At 34.0% G+C, this 14,277-nt stretch overlaps 1 protein-coding gene across 3 annotated transcripts in view; it reads right to left on the minus strand.

Annotated features, from left to right (window-relative positions):
* The window catches only part of TBPL1 (TATA-box binding protein like 1), a 30,126-nt gene that overhangs the window by 8,543 nt on the left and 7,306 nt on the right, over positions 1–14,277 (minus strand). The window lies entirely within an intron of this gene.

Genomic DNA, 14,277 nt, shown 5'->3' on the forward strand with positions numbered 1-14,277 from the left:
TTCACATAAAATCTTAATAGAAAGTACACAAGTATACAAAAATACATCTAAGTACCCACTATGTTTTTCTGCTTATTTTTCCGGAATCTTGCCAAATGTCCCTTGGGGAAGTTGGCTAGAGTTCAACAAATCCCATATATCAAGATGTTATGGAATTTAGCAACTTCATCATGGCATCCAAGATTCCTGTACAATCAAACTAAAAAAACCCACAGAAAAATGCATTTTCTTTTCACAAATTATTATAATCACTTTAAAAGAATAGTAGTTCTCCAGGTTTGAATTACATTCTCTGATCTCAAAAGGAAGAAAGGAAAAAATTATGGAGTATTTTCTATTCCACACATACCCAGAATATACTGCTCAACCTCCTCCATGATTTTTTTTTGGGGGGGGAAGTGAGAGGAGAAATGTGGTAGGGATTTGAGATCCTAGGTAATCTCAAGTTTGAAGTAAGAGCTTGAAAACCAGTGCTCTCTATATTGATAAATTATCCTTTTTTCCCCTTCTGCCCATTTGAATTTCAAAAACAAATTCAGTAAACATTTGCTATTTCAAGGCTACAACCTATAAAGAGCTATGGATATGGTTAATATCTCATTTATTTTGGTGAAATCTCTGCAAACAGATTATAGTTGATTGGAGGCTTCTTTCTCTAACTCTAGATCTTCCCTATGTTTTAAAAAGACTTTTTAAAAGAAGAATATATATAGTCAATAGAGTGGAAGAAGCAGTAAGAAAGATGAAAGAGTGGAAATAGGGATGGCAGTGTAGGAATTTGCAAGTAGCTTCAGTTTCTAGGTTCTCTTAGCTATGAGCTCTGATATGGGAAAGAGCAAAGAAAAAGGGATAATATCAAACTGTTGTAAGATACAGAGAAAGCCCACAAAATTGTTGTAAGAAATTAAAGGAGATGATGGGGGCTTCCAGAGAATCAAGCAGCATGGCATAATGTATAAAGAGCCACCTTTGAATTCTGTCCTACTTCTCATACAAATTGCCTGTAGTAACTAGTGAAATGTCATTTAATACAAATGGTCCCGGGCAACTCTCTAAATACTTTAAGATACAGAAGTATTAGCAGTCTAAATCAGGGAGTTTACAATTTACACACTAGACTTTTCCCACAGATGAAATCACTTGATGACTATAATATACAAACAAAACAGCCAATATAATAAAAATAATATTATCTAAATATACTTATTCAGGGCCATACCAATAAGTTATCAAAGAATTACTTTATCAAGATAGATGAAAATAACAAAATTCATCTGAAGAAACTAGATAATGTAAGGAAAATAATGAAAAAAGGGGTAAAGGGGAGGAAAAAAGTGTAACAGCACCAGATGTCAAACTATATTACAAACTAATACTCAACAAAATGATTTATTAATGGTTTAAAAACTAGGCAGAAATTGAACAAATTAGATATGCAATATATAGAAGAAAATGAGCACTAGTGCCTGATAAAGAGTGTAGGCACTAGAGCCTAATGCCTGATAAACCCAAAGATTCCAGCTACTGGGATAAGAACTCACTATTTGATAAAAACTGCCAAGAAAGCATTCTGACAGAAATTACATAAAGATCAGTATCTCACAATGTATGCCAAGAGAAAGTCCGAATGGATACATGACTAAAAATAAGAGTGATACCACAAATTAAGAGGAAAAACAACTACAAAGCTATGGATAGATTAAAAAAAAAATCATGTCCAAAGAAAGAACAGGGAAGTCTTCCCTGAAGATAAAATGGCTAATTCTGTTCATATAAAATTAAAATTTTTGGACAAAGCCAATGCTTTGAAAGAAAACAGATAACACAAGGGCAGAAATCTGCAGCAAGTTTCTTTAAAGGTCTCATTTCCAAGATATATAAGAAACTGATTCAAATTTGTAAGAATAACAGCCTAATGTCCAAATGCTCTAAGTGCTAAAGAGAAAACTGGCTCTGGCTTCAAGCTGCTCACATTGTAACAGGGGTAATAACATATGGAAGTTTCAGCCACAAATCATATAAAAAGGTTTCATGATCTTTGGGGTTCATTTCCAGTGATAAAATAGTATTTTTGATATTGAACTACTTAAATTACAGGAATTTTCTTTTCTGTTCTTTAGTAAATATGGCTATTACACCTACAGCAACAGCTGCATCACCACAGCTGTTGCTTCTCAGAAAGATGGCTGTGTTGAAAGCATTGCTATATTTTGACTCTTTCTGTTGTTGTTTGCTTGAATTTATTCTTTTGTTTTTTCTTAGTTTTTTTTTTCCTTGATCCAATTTTTCTTGTGCCTATATAAATACCTAGATAAATATGTATACATGTATTGGATTTAACATATATTTTAAAATATTTAACATGTATTATTGGATTACCTGCCATCTAGGGGAGGAGATGAAGGGGGGGGAAGGAGGGGAAAATTTGGAACACAAGGTGTTGCAAGGGTCAATGTTGAAAAATTGCCCATGTGTGTGTTTTGTAAATAAAAAGCTTTAATTAAACACATTTAAAAAAAAAAAAAGGAGGACAAAAAATAAGAAAGCATTGATATTTCAAAGGGTTCAGAGTCCTGAACTACATCCATTATAGTCCAAGAGGAGATAGAGAATGGCATGGTAGTGATCTGACATATGGTACATACTAACTCATTCTCTTCAGGGTCCCCTGCTCTTATAATAGGCTGACTTGTGTGCCTAAATGGAACAATTGGATGAATATTCATAGAATGATTAACCATTCTCCAAAGGACTTGCTTTCCCAGATTAAAAACTTCAAAAATTGGGCCGTAAACATAAATAGAAGTCTCAGGATGCCGCTACTTCCTAGTGCAGTCCATGTGCCTTTCTATGTATTGGTGATGACTGGTCAGACATTGTTACCAATGATGATTAGGAAGATGGAATTCTTCTCTACAATGATCCATCTCTTTAGTTATGGCTGCAGGGGCTGGGTTGAAAGCTAATCTGGTAGTCTGAGGGACACTGTCACTCTCAAGACTCTTGGATTCAGAATCCTGAGTTGTTTTTCAATAAGGTCTCAGAGGAGGTGGTCATCAAAGTGGTGGCAGTGGTTTGAACTGCCTGGCATTTGCTACCTCCTGTCTTCCTCCAGGGTGCTTTGATGCTTCAATTTCCTCATCCTTTTGAATGGCAATTGTTGGGGATTTCTGGTTTCTCCACCCCATGAACTATTTCCCTGAATGATGGCTATGAATTCTGGCCTGGATGAAGGACAGAGTCTTAAGTCAGTTTCAGTAGGATTCTTGTGCTTATCTGCCTGTTATTGCCAATTTGTATTGGTCAAAGGATATGAAAAAGGCAATTTTTAAAAGTAGAAATCCAAATAATCAATAGCCATCTGGAAGAATGCTTCAAACCACTAATAGAGAAATGCAAATAAAGACAACTCTGAAGTTCTATTTTACATTCAATATGTTAGCAAAATTGATCAAAAGGGGAAAATGACAAATGCTGAAGGAGTTATAAGGAAAATAAGCATATTAATGCATTGTTGGTAGAGTGGTAAACTGGTCCAATTATTCTGAAATCAATTTGGAACTAGATTTGAAAAATTACTAAACTGTACATATTCCTTGATTCATTGATATCCCTCCAGAGAGATGAAATAAGAAACTCAGCCAATATGCAGAAACAACCACCACTACAAACAAAATCAAATAGATAGTTACATAGCCCTTTAAGGTTTGCAGAGTGCTTTGTAAATATTCTCATTTGGTCCTCACAAAACCTATTGGAGATAGGTGCTATTATTAATCTCACTTTACAGTTAAGTGTTAAATATGTTAAACTAAGGCAAATAGAAGTTAAGTGACTTAACTGGAGTCACATGGCTACTAAGTGTCTAAGGCCATTTATGAACTTAGGTCTTCCTGACTCTAGGTCCACTCTATTTGCTTTACCATTTATATGTTTTCAGACACAAAAGTGCAGATAAAGAAACATTTTTTAGACATGCCCAAGTGGGGGAAATTTGTTTCACATTTTTTTTCCTCCTCCTCTTCTTATCAGGGAGCAGGAGTGGATATGGATTTGCATCAATTAAAAAAAAAAACCATACCAAAAGAAACCCTATGTACAAAGCACTGTGCTATATACTAGATACCAAAAGAGAAAACAAAATAGTTTTTGCCTTCAGTAAACTTAAACTTTTTGAGGACAGATAAGGCATTTATAAATATTACTGTGAAAGAATTATTTGATTAATTCAGTGACAAAATAAAGGCAGCAAAGGAGAGATCAAGACAAAATGCTATAAAAGTATGAAAGAGATCACTTTCAAGTGGGTTAAGGAAGAATTAGAGAAGGTTTCATGGAAAAGGGAGCACTGATACTGGACTTTCATGAAAACAAAGGATTTCAGTCATCACAGGTAAAAAGAACAAATTTCTGACATCAGGAATAGCTCTCGTGAATGCATGGAGGACTAGCAAAATGAAGGACTAGATAAGGGTTTTGAGTCTGAATTAACTGGAAGAAGGCATGCACAAGGAAGAAGAGAGTAAAATTAGACAGTAAAGACAAGGTAGAACAAGATTTTAGAGGGCCTTAAATGCTTAGTTTAAGTAAAGACTGTATTTTTTTTTTTTTTTTTACAGGCAATGGGGAGATAATTAAGGCTTTCTTTTCTTCTCTTGAAAGATAAAAGAATCATCTCATTCCTAAATTCAGGATCTAGCTACTAGATCTTAAACAAATCTTGTCAAGTTTTACACAGACTACCATTAGTAACTTCTTAAGCAGAAGAATATAAAAACTGACAAATAAGTCTCTGTAAAATACTCCTAAAATATTAACTATTGAAATATCTAAGGGAGAAAGAAGGGAGGGACAATTAATGGTTTGGAAAGAAGAAATATTGGAGACAAGCAATAGCAGTGAGAAAAAAATAGCAAAGAATAAAATATCTCCAAAAAAGAATAGAAATATTAAAAGAAATAACTTACAAAGTATAAATTTGAATGAACTGTTTTTTGACTCCAAATTTCAGGCTTTTCCCCATTTATACCAGTTGCCTCCTCACCACTCAATGTGGAGCTCTACAGAGGAGTCAATGTAAAAATGAGGTTATCATATAGTTCAGAAACTTAAATTCTGAAGGTGACAGAGAAGCATATTAGATTATTATATATATCCTGGCTATCTAAGTTTATCTAAGTGAGTAAAACTTATCAATAAGCTACAGCAAATAATACAACTCCTGTACCAAGAAAAATTGACAGGATAAGTTTTATGTAGAATATGAAAATCAAGCCATTATAGTCCTTAAAAACCATTTTCACAAGATATGTACCATCAAATGATCTCAAAATGTTTCAAAGGATAAAAAATAACATTTCACAGACTCAAAAGCTAGACATGTATTCCACATTAAATTTGATACATTATCACTATCAAGTCTTTAATTAAGAAAAATATCTTTGCACTGCTTGATTTTCAAACTTATGCCTCCATTTTAATTGATTAAAATTGCTACTTATACCTCAACAGTACCCTCAGTTACTTCTGCCTTTCTGTGAGGGCCGAACAAATAAACTCTCTCCCATACTCTCCTTTTATAGAGAGCTCAAAATTCCAGTCTTTTCAGCTTCCTTTTGTGTATGGTCTTCTCCATCAGTGTAATCTTCCCCACTGGTGTGACAATTTTTCTTTTTTAAAATGTTAATTTCTAGCACTAGGTACAATGCCTGGCATATAATAGGCACTCCAATTACTCAATCACTATTTCCTAGCACCTAATAATGTGTTTAATCACACCATATTGAAACTCACTATTTCACAGAAACTAAATCCTGCTAATTTACTGTAGCAAAACTCACTCTATTCAATATGTCAGAGTTAAAGAAAAGCATAAAGAAACAAGGTTCTAGTTTTGGTTGTGCTACTAAATAGCTGGAAAAAATTTCAATAAGTCATTTCAATTTTCTTGCTCATCTGTAAAAAATGGAAAATACCTGTCCTACATCATCAAGTGCTATGAAAATAATATGATCTAACATATGTGAAAGCACTATATAAGTGCTTAACTGATTAAGTGTGAATTTACAAACAAATTTGCATCAGTATCACTTATAAGTCTGTTATTCATGTTAAAACTGAACTGTCTGCTTCTTAAAAGATTGCAATCAGTTTAACCTTTGTTTTTCTCTAAGGGAGAGAGAGGCTGGATGCTAAATCTGATTTTGAATAACAGATTATTAACTCTATCTTAAATCTCACTGTAATACTTGATGAGGATATAGAGAAATAGTTCAAATTTGAACAGACTGAAAAGAAAAGTTACTGCTCTTTGTCTTCCTCTGCTAATGAGATCTTTATAGATCTACCAATGCTACTAAATCATCCCTTAAATCCAGTCACATTTCTTTCCCACAAAGCATATGTGGGGGGGAGGGAAAGCAAACAAGCATGTGCCACACACTGTACTATCAGTTTTACAAATACCATCTCATATTGGCTCCTCACAAAATCTCTTGAAAGTACATACCATTAACTCCAAATTACAGTTACAGAAACTGAAGCATACAGCAGTTAAGTGACTTGTCCAATGTCACAATAGTATCTGAGGCTGAATGTTAATTCAGACTTCCTACCTCCAGGCCCAGAGCTCTATTCACACTATACCACATTATCTACCTGTGAAGGTTTTCTGGAGGCAGCCTTAGTCTCAGTTTATTTTTCCTTCCAGAATAGCCCGGTTAGTTGAGGCCTACCTCTCTGCCTGGCTCCAAGAGATCTTGCAGCTTTCTCCTTGGCTTCTGCCTCTGCTTTCTTCAGCCTCCAGCCAGCACCAAGGTAGAAGATGCAATGAATCTCTTGCCTCGAAGATAGGGCTTGTAGGTTCCAAGAGCTCTCTCCGACTCCAAGTAAAATTCTCTCGAGCTCCCAGAGTTTTTAGTAACTCCTCAAGTAACTAACTCAAGTAAGGACCTCCTGCCAGTTCCCAAGCTCCAAGAGCTCCCTCTATTTATGTGATCTCCCAAAGGTTAACTCCAACTTCTGGAGGGAGAGGAATTCTGGGTTATCTCCCAGAGTGCTCTCTGGTCCTAAGAACTTCAAGAGAGGTGTGAATTCAGACTAAGCCAGCCCTGAATTCTCGTGTGAACTCCACTGGGTACTTAGATACTTATGAGCTCTCTAAAGGTGTGAACACAATCATTGTTCTATCAGTTCTACTTAGTACTTTGTTTCAAGTTCTGGCCCAAAATATCTCTTTCTAAGATTAAATCAACTCCAATGGCTTAACACTTTGTAAAGATTCCAACATCTACCTAGCCAGATCCATAGATCTACATATTGACATATCTAAATTGATGCATGATCAATTCCCTAGTTCAAGATCCATCTTTCCCTCACCTCCCCCCACCTAAGGCACCCACTTCAGCCCTATACCACTCTAATTATCTCTCCCACTTTCTTCTCCTTTTTGAGGCTTCTCGACTCTCCCTACATCTTGCTCTCCAAGCTTAACTCCCAGGACATGCCACACTCTTTCCCTGCTTTTCCCTCACTATCTAGGCTGCTAAAGCTAGACATGTATGCCATGATAAATTTTCCTTTCTAATACTTGACCTAGAATATAAAGTGAAACCTCAAATGAATATGAGGTAAGATTTTCTTTCTATATGGTTTGAAATCCATATGCCATTAAAACAAGAATCATATAAATATATAGAGTGTAAATACTAAACTATTTTAAACTATGAGTAATCATATTTGAATATGAATCTTGCCCCTACTTTATTTTTTATACATTCTGATATTTATTTGGTTTAGTTTTGGCTTCCACTTACAATTTAGAGTCTCAATACTTTGACACTGAATGGCCTTACTTCAGTTGCTTATATGGTGTTTTTACACGCATATATTCAGTAACTACTATTTTATATACTGGTGATAAGAGGATGATTATAAAAAAAAAAAAAAAAAAGTCTGTGAAACTACTACTGCCATTCTACCTGATAGAACGTTTTGAAAAACCATCACAAATAATCCCTCAAATTAGCCAAATTTTAATCAAAGATTGAAAGTAGCTTACCACTCATATGAAAGTGTTCCAAATCACTATTAATCAGAGAAATGCAAATTAAGACAACTCTGAGATACCACTACACACCTGTCAGATTGGCTAAGATGACAGGAAAAAATAATGATGAATGTTGGAGGGGATGCAGGAAAACTGGGACACTGATGCATTGTTGGTGGAGTTGTGAACGAATCCAACCATTCTGGAGAGCAATCTGGAATTATGCCCAAAAAGTTATCAAAGTGTGCATACCCTTTGACCCAGCAGTGTTACTACTAGGCTTATATCCCAAAGAGATATTAAAGAAGGGAAAGGGACCTGTATGTACCAAAATGTTTGTGGCGGCTCTGTTTGTAGTGGCTATAAAATGGAAAATGAATGGATGCCCATCAATTGGAGAATGGTTGAGTAAATTGTGGTATATGAATGTTATGGAATATTATTGTTCTGTAAGAAATGACCAGCAGGATGAATACAGAAAGGCTTGGAGAGACTTACATGAACTGATGCTAAGTGAAATGAGCAAAACCAGGAGATCATTATATACTTCAACGATGATACTGTATGAAGATGTATTCTGTTGGAAGTGGATTTCTTTGACAAAGAGACCTAACTCAGTTTCAATTGATCAATGATGGATAGAAGCAGCTACACCCAATGAAAGAACACTGGGAAATGAATGTAAACTGTTTGCATTTTTGTTTTTCTTCCCGGGTTATTTTTACCTTCTGAATCCAATTCTTCTTGTGCAACAAGAGAACTGTTTGGTTCTGCACACATATATTGTATCTAGGATATACTGTGACATATTTAACATATATAGGACTGCTTGCCATCTGGGGGAAGGGGTGGAGGGAGAGAGGGGATAAATCGGAACAGAAGTGAGTACAAGGGATAATGTTGTAAAAAATTACCCTGGCTTGGGTTCTGTCAATAAAAAGTTATTATAATAAATAAAAAAATATATATTAAAAAAAAAAAGAAAGTAGTTGCTTCATAGGTTCTATTCTTTTTTACAACAAAATTAGCAATGTTTTAAATCAGTATCAACTTTTCAGCAGCATTCAATATATTAGCTTATTTCATTCAACATACTACATTTGTTCAGTAGTGACTCTAGCTTGTCAATCTTTTATGTCAGAGGCCATTAGAGGAACTGTGCAGTTTAGGATACTGCCATTAAAGGCTATTAAATCATATGTGTCAGAATAAATGAATGAACATCAGGAAAAATTATTTTCAAACTAGAAAGAATAAAGTAAAAAATTATATAATCCTCTAAGGTTGGAAAAGTAAGGGGAGTCAAAGTGTATAATTATGGCCAGGCTAAAGGTTGTATTTGTCTTATAACATCTGGGAACTAATTAAAGTTTTTCAAAAAGGGGCAGAAAAAGCATGATACATTTTTGGGAAGATGATTGGCTAGGGGGAGAGGACTATCAAGTAGACAAGAATCTATTATTGTCATGTGATACAATCACTGGAGCTAAAGATGACAAAGATTTGAATTATTAGCTTGCATTTTCCTACATCAATAAAATTGCTCCTTTGAGATCCTTTGATGACTTAAATGTATACTATATCCATCAGTGAGTCATGTTATCTGGATTACCATTCTAATAACACTAACAATAAAGAAAACTAAATGTTCACTAGCCATTGACCATAATCCATTGGACTCCTTTAGACTTCATCAATTCCTCCCTTTCCTCTCCCCTCTATTCCCCTCTGCCTCAAAAAACCCCTACCTTATCAACAGAAACCTCATTATCTTTTAAGATCATATCAGCCTTGGTATTATTCACATACCATCAGTATGCTATGATTGTAGGGCTTTATAATGAATTTCCTCCCAAAACTTCCATTTAAAGAGATGGCCACAGTCTATTCTTCTGATCTTCATCATGTCCCTAAACCAGGTCCTACTCCCTTTCAACTTCTTTTTGTGTGTTATTTTCTCTCATCCATTAAATTGTAACCTGAGAGTGCTTGGGGCCAGACTTGGTTCTTTGACCAAAAATTTTAATAACTGGTGCATCAGACAATTCTCTAACCAAAAGTTGCAGGTATTATGAACTGGTGCTTCACTAGGACAAACTCGAGATCCATAATGATTTTTCATTTGTGCAATTCCATCAAAAGAAACTGGGTTTGGGCATACATCAGGTATCATTTCACAGACAATAAGCAATTAAAAATTAATACATTTCTGCATTTTCTCATTAGCAAATCCAGCCTTATGAAGAAAACCAAGCAGAATCCCATGCTAACGGTGTCTGCTAGCAGTGCACTGGCCTTTTTGTGCCAGTGACCAAGTTATATACAGACACATAAAGAAGGACAAAAGACATACCTGCATGGGACTATGAAGACATCACTTGGGATTTCTTAGGAAGGAGACAATTATTTTATTGGTTTCTTTCCTAGTCTTTTACAAGTGGAAGCATCATTATTAACATTATGGACTTGGATTCAAGTTTGAATCCCATTTGAGAATTTTCTGGCAGTGTGATCCCTCTGCTTAACCTTTCTGAGCTTAAATTGATTCATCTATAAAATGAGGCTAATGATAGCAGGTTTTTGTTCTTCTGAGAATCAAATGAGATAAATAAAAATTGCAAACTTTAAAACACTATGTAAATATACTAAATTTTTTATTTCATTCTTTTCTTGCATTTAGATAGCAAATAGTCAATTTAAAGTCACTATCCTGTTTTTAGAATTTTATAATTAACTTCCTAAGGAATATTGTACAGATAGATAAAACATCTGTATTTTATAGTTAATAAAAGTATTACAATATAAAAAAAAAAATTGTCAGGTCAATAACTCTCTCCTCCCCTTCCCCCCATATCTGTATTTCTAGTGTTCAATCTAGAGTGTGACAGAGTGAGTTCTTAATATATACTTACTGAGTGATTCAATCAATAAGCATTTTGAAGTGCCCACTATGTATCAGGTCTGTGTTAATTGCTATATGGGACACAAATATGAAGGAAAAACAACCCCTAACCCTCAAGGAGAATATGTTCTATGAGGACTTTACTAGCCTATAGTTTACAGACTCTTCTCACTTTTTTTCCTAAAGTATGCAAACATATTTGGTATTCTCGAAACCTCTAATAAACATCTCTGCCAATTTCTATGTTTTTTCTAAGGTAACTGACAGTGACTCAACAACCACATCTGTTGGTTCTTTCAGCACCATGGGATATAGTTCATCTAAGCCTGGGTAGAAGTCCATCTCCCTATTCTTTCCCAGTTTCAAGTCCCCATTAGCTATTTTTAAATCTATCCTTCTTAAGCCTCAGAATTATCTCTTTATCAGAAAAATATAAAAGCAAACTAAGAGCTGAATAGCTTTCTCTTCTCTGTGTCTGTTTTCATCCTCTACACCTCAACCAATAGTCTTGTTCTCTTCTTTGATAACTTGCTTTAAAAGCTTAATCTTTTTTGTTGTCCTGAGCACTCCTTACTAACTTGAACTCACTGAGCTTTAGGATTCCTGACACAATTTTTATAGGACTGTTACATGCTTGTATTTATCTTCTCCATTTATCCTTGCTTCTATCTCTTTTGTCCTTTCAAAATCTCTGTTGGCCAAGTTTGCTATGCATCAAACACTGGTTTCTTTTATCGACTCCACCTTTTTATCATTGAGAATTATTTTTACTTTCTTATATATTTTATTTTTTGAGAATTTCTCCATTTGACTTTTCTCAAATAATTTTCCACTACAGGGTTTATATATCATAGCAGAGGTTTCAAAGCTGAAAAGATAAACAGGTAGCACTAACACTGTTGGAGAAAATATATATTTTCGTATATCATCTTCAAATATTCTATTCAGTTCAATAGGCAATTAATAAGTGACAAAATACAAGGAAGTATGCTAGGCACTGGAGATACAAAGTTAAAAATTAAGCAATCTTTGCCCTCAAGAACCTTACTTTTCAGTAGGAAGAATGTCACACACACAAAATTAAGTATATACAAAGTAAAGAGAAATAGTTAGGAAAATAAGGAAAAAAGAATATTAGTAAATGGAAGCATTAGGAATAGCCCATATAAAATGTGGCATTTGAGAGCTACATCTTACACAATGTTAGCAATTCCAGTTATTTCAATGGCTATTATAGATTACCACACTGGGTTTTGTTGGCCTTTCTTGTCTAAGAAATGAACATCTCTCCCTCTCTTTACTCAAAACATCTGCCATAAGTGATAACCAGATGCCTGTGAAAGATAAAATGAACACAAGTACTGTTCTACAATTTAAAGTGGAATGATGCTTCAGATATACTTCAGAATGAATATTAAAAAATAAAACATTTCTGTGACTCACCTACTCACCATGTAAAACACAATTACTGGAAATACACATTCATCTAGTCCTTGTCCAGAGGTAATTCAAAGATAATTATGATGAATCAAAGCTTGGTTTGTTTCAAATAGAAAATTAAGAGACATATCAACCAAAAATGGAGAACTCGTAGCAACTTCTAATTCTAAGGGACTTTACTAAGGAGAAGAGAATTTTACTCATTTTTCTAACTGGTGATGCCTAATTGAAAAAAAAAAAAAATGAAACTAAGCTCTCCATCAGCAAATCTCATAGTGGGCTCTTTCAAGGGAAAAAAAATCCAATTCCAGAACTATAGTGTTTCCCACATATCAAAACTGTTTTTGATACACCATTTCTCTGTAGGTCATTTCTTTTACCATGTAATATTCTTTAAATTATTAGACCAATTTGCAGCATGCATATTACTACAAAAAACATGAGCATATTTTTACTAGACACATGACGGATTTATAAATGCATAAAAGTTCTCATTATAAATTATATTCTACAGCAGAACATCTTTATAATCATACAATGATTAAAAGGTATAAGGAGTATGATTCCACTATGCTTGTTTGTTGCTTATAAAACATTTGATTGGATAGAGCAAAGTATCCCATTACTCTTGGCTAAATAAGTTATTTCCTCTGTATATCATAAAATCATACCAAATCCCTTGAAAGATATGAGATAATTTTTTTCACTTATCATATCACCTGATCAATAAAATTAAATGAGGCATAAAACAAGGAGATATACATTTGACAAGGTGTTTGCAAGAGTCCAAATCAAAGGATTTTTTTTAATAAATGTAAGATCTTCCAACTGTTCCTTTTATTGGATGTCTCTGTATTGATAGATCAAGTCTTAAAATATTATAAAAGCCTCTTAAAGGAGATCCACATTTACTCAAGACTCAGTCTAAATAAATAACACACAGAAAGAAAAGTGATTTTAAAAAGCCTGATTTTCAAACTATAACATTGCTAATTAGATAATCCATAGAGCTGGTCCATCAACACATATATCCTGGCCAGAAACTAAATGTTTATTGATTGGTACCTAAGAAATTATGGCTAAATACGGAAGTAGACCCAGAATTGAACAGAAGCAAACTGGTGCTCTTCCCCATAACAAAGCATCACCTTTTAAAAATTATTATTTTCCAATTATATGTTATAATTGTGAATCATGGAATCAATTTCCAAGGAATTAAATTTTAAAGTCATCCAAAGGACAAGCCTGAATTTCTCCTAATATTCACAAAATTTTTGAATGTTTACAATTACATAGTTGAGAAAAAGTACCATTATTTTTAGAATTCCAAAGCAGTAATCAGAGGATAAAGCTGGGACATTAGGTGTTTATTTCATTCTTCTGAACAAAATATTAAAAAAAACATTAATTTTGACTGAGCACTATATCGTTTTAAAGAATGGGATAAAAAAAAAAAGAAATGGGACAATACACTTTACATGATGATGATGATGATGATTATAATACAGGTAATAAAAATCACAAGTTAGAATGAGATCCCTTTTCATGTTCTCCCCTTTAATGAAATATTTATGTCTATATCTAAATTCCTCCATATTAATTCCTTTCAGCATTGAGCACTGTTCCAACTCCATTGCACCTAGGTCTAAAAAGTCTCCCCAGAAACTAACAAAAAAAAAATTCATTCAGCAAAGGAGTATTAAACATCACAGTGCAAGACATGCAAAGTGTTGGAAAGAACCCCAAAGATGACTTAGATAGGGTCCCTATTCTCAAAGACATTCAAAGATATGTTCCCTATTTCTCTAAAAGGTTAAAACCTTTAGATAGTAATGAAATTTTTAAAGTATAAAGTTATGTATTTTCTATTCGTTTTTTAGTTATATTT

The sequence above is a fragment of the Sarcophilus harrisii genome, chromosome 4 (genome assembly GCF_902635505.1).
Source record: "Sarcophilus harrisii chromosome 4, mSarHar1.11, whole genome shotgun sequence".
Lineage (NCBI taxonomy): Eukaryota > Metazoa > Chordata > Mammalia > Dasyuromorphia > Dasyuridae > Sarcophilus > Sarcophilus harrisii.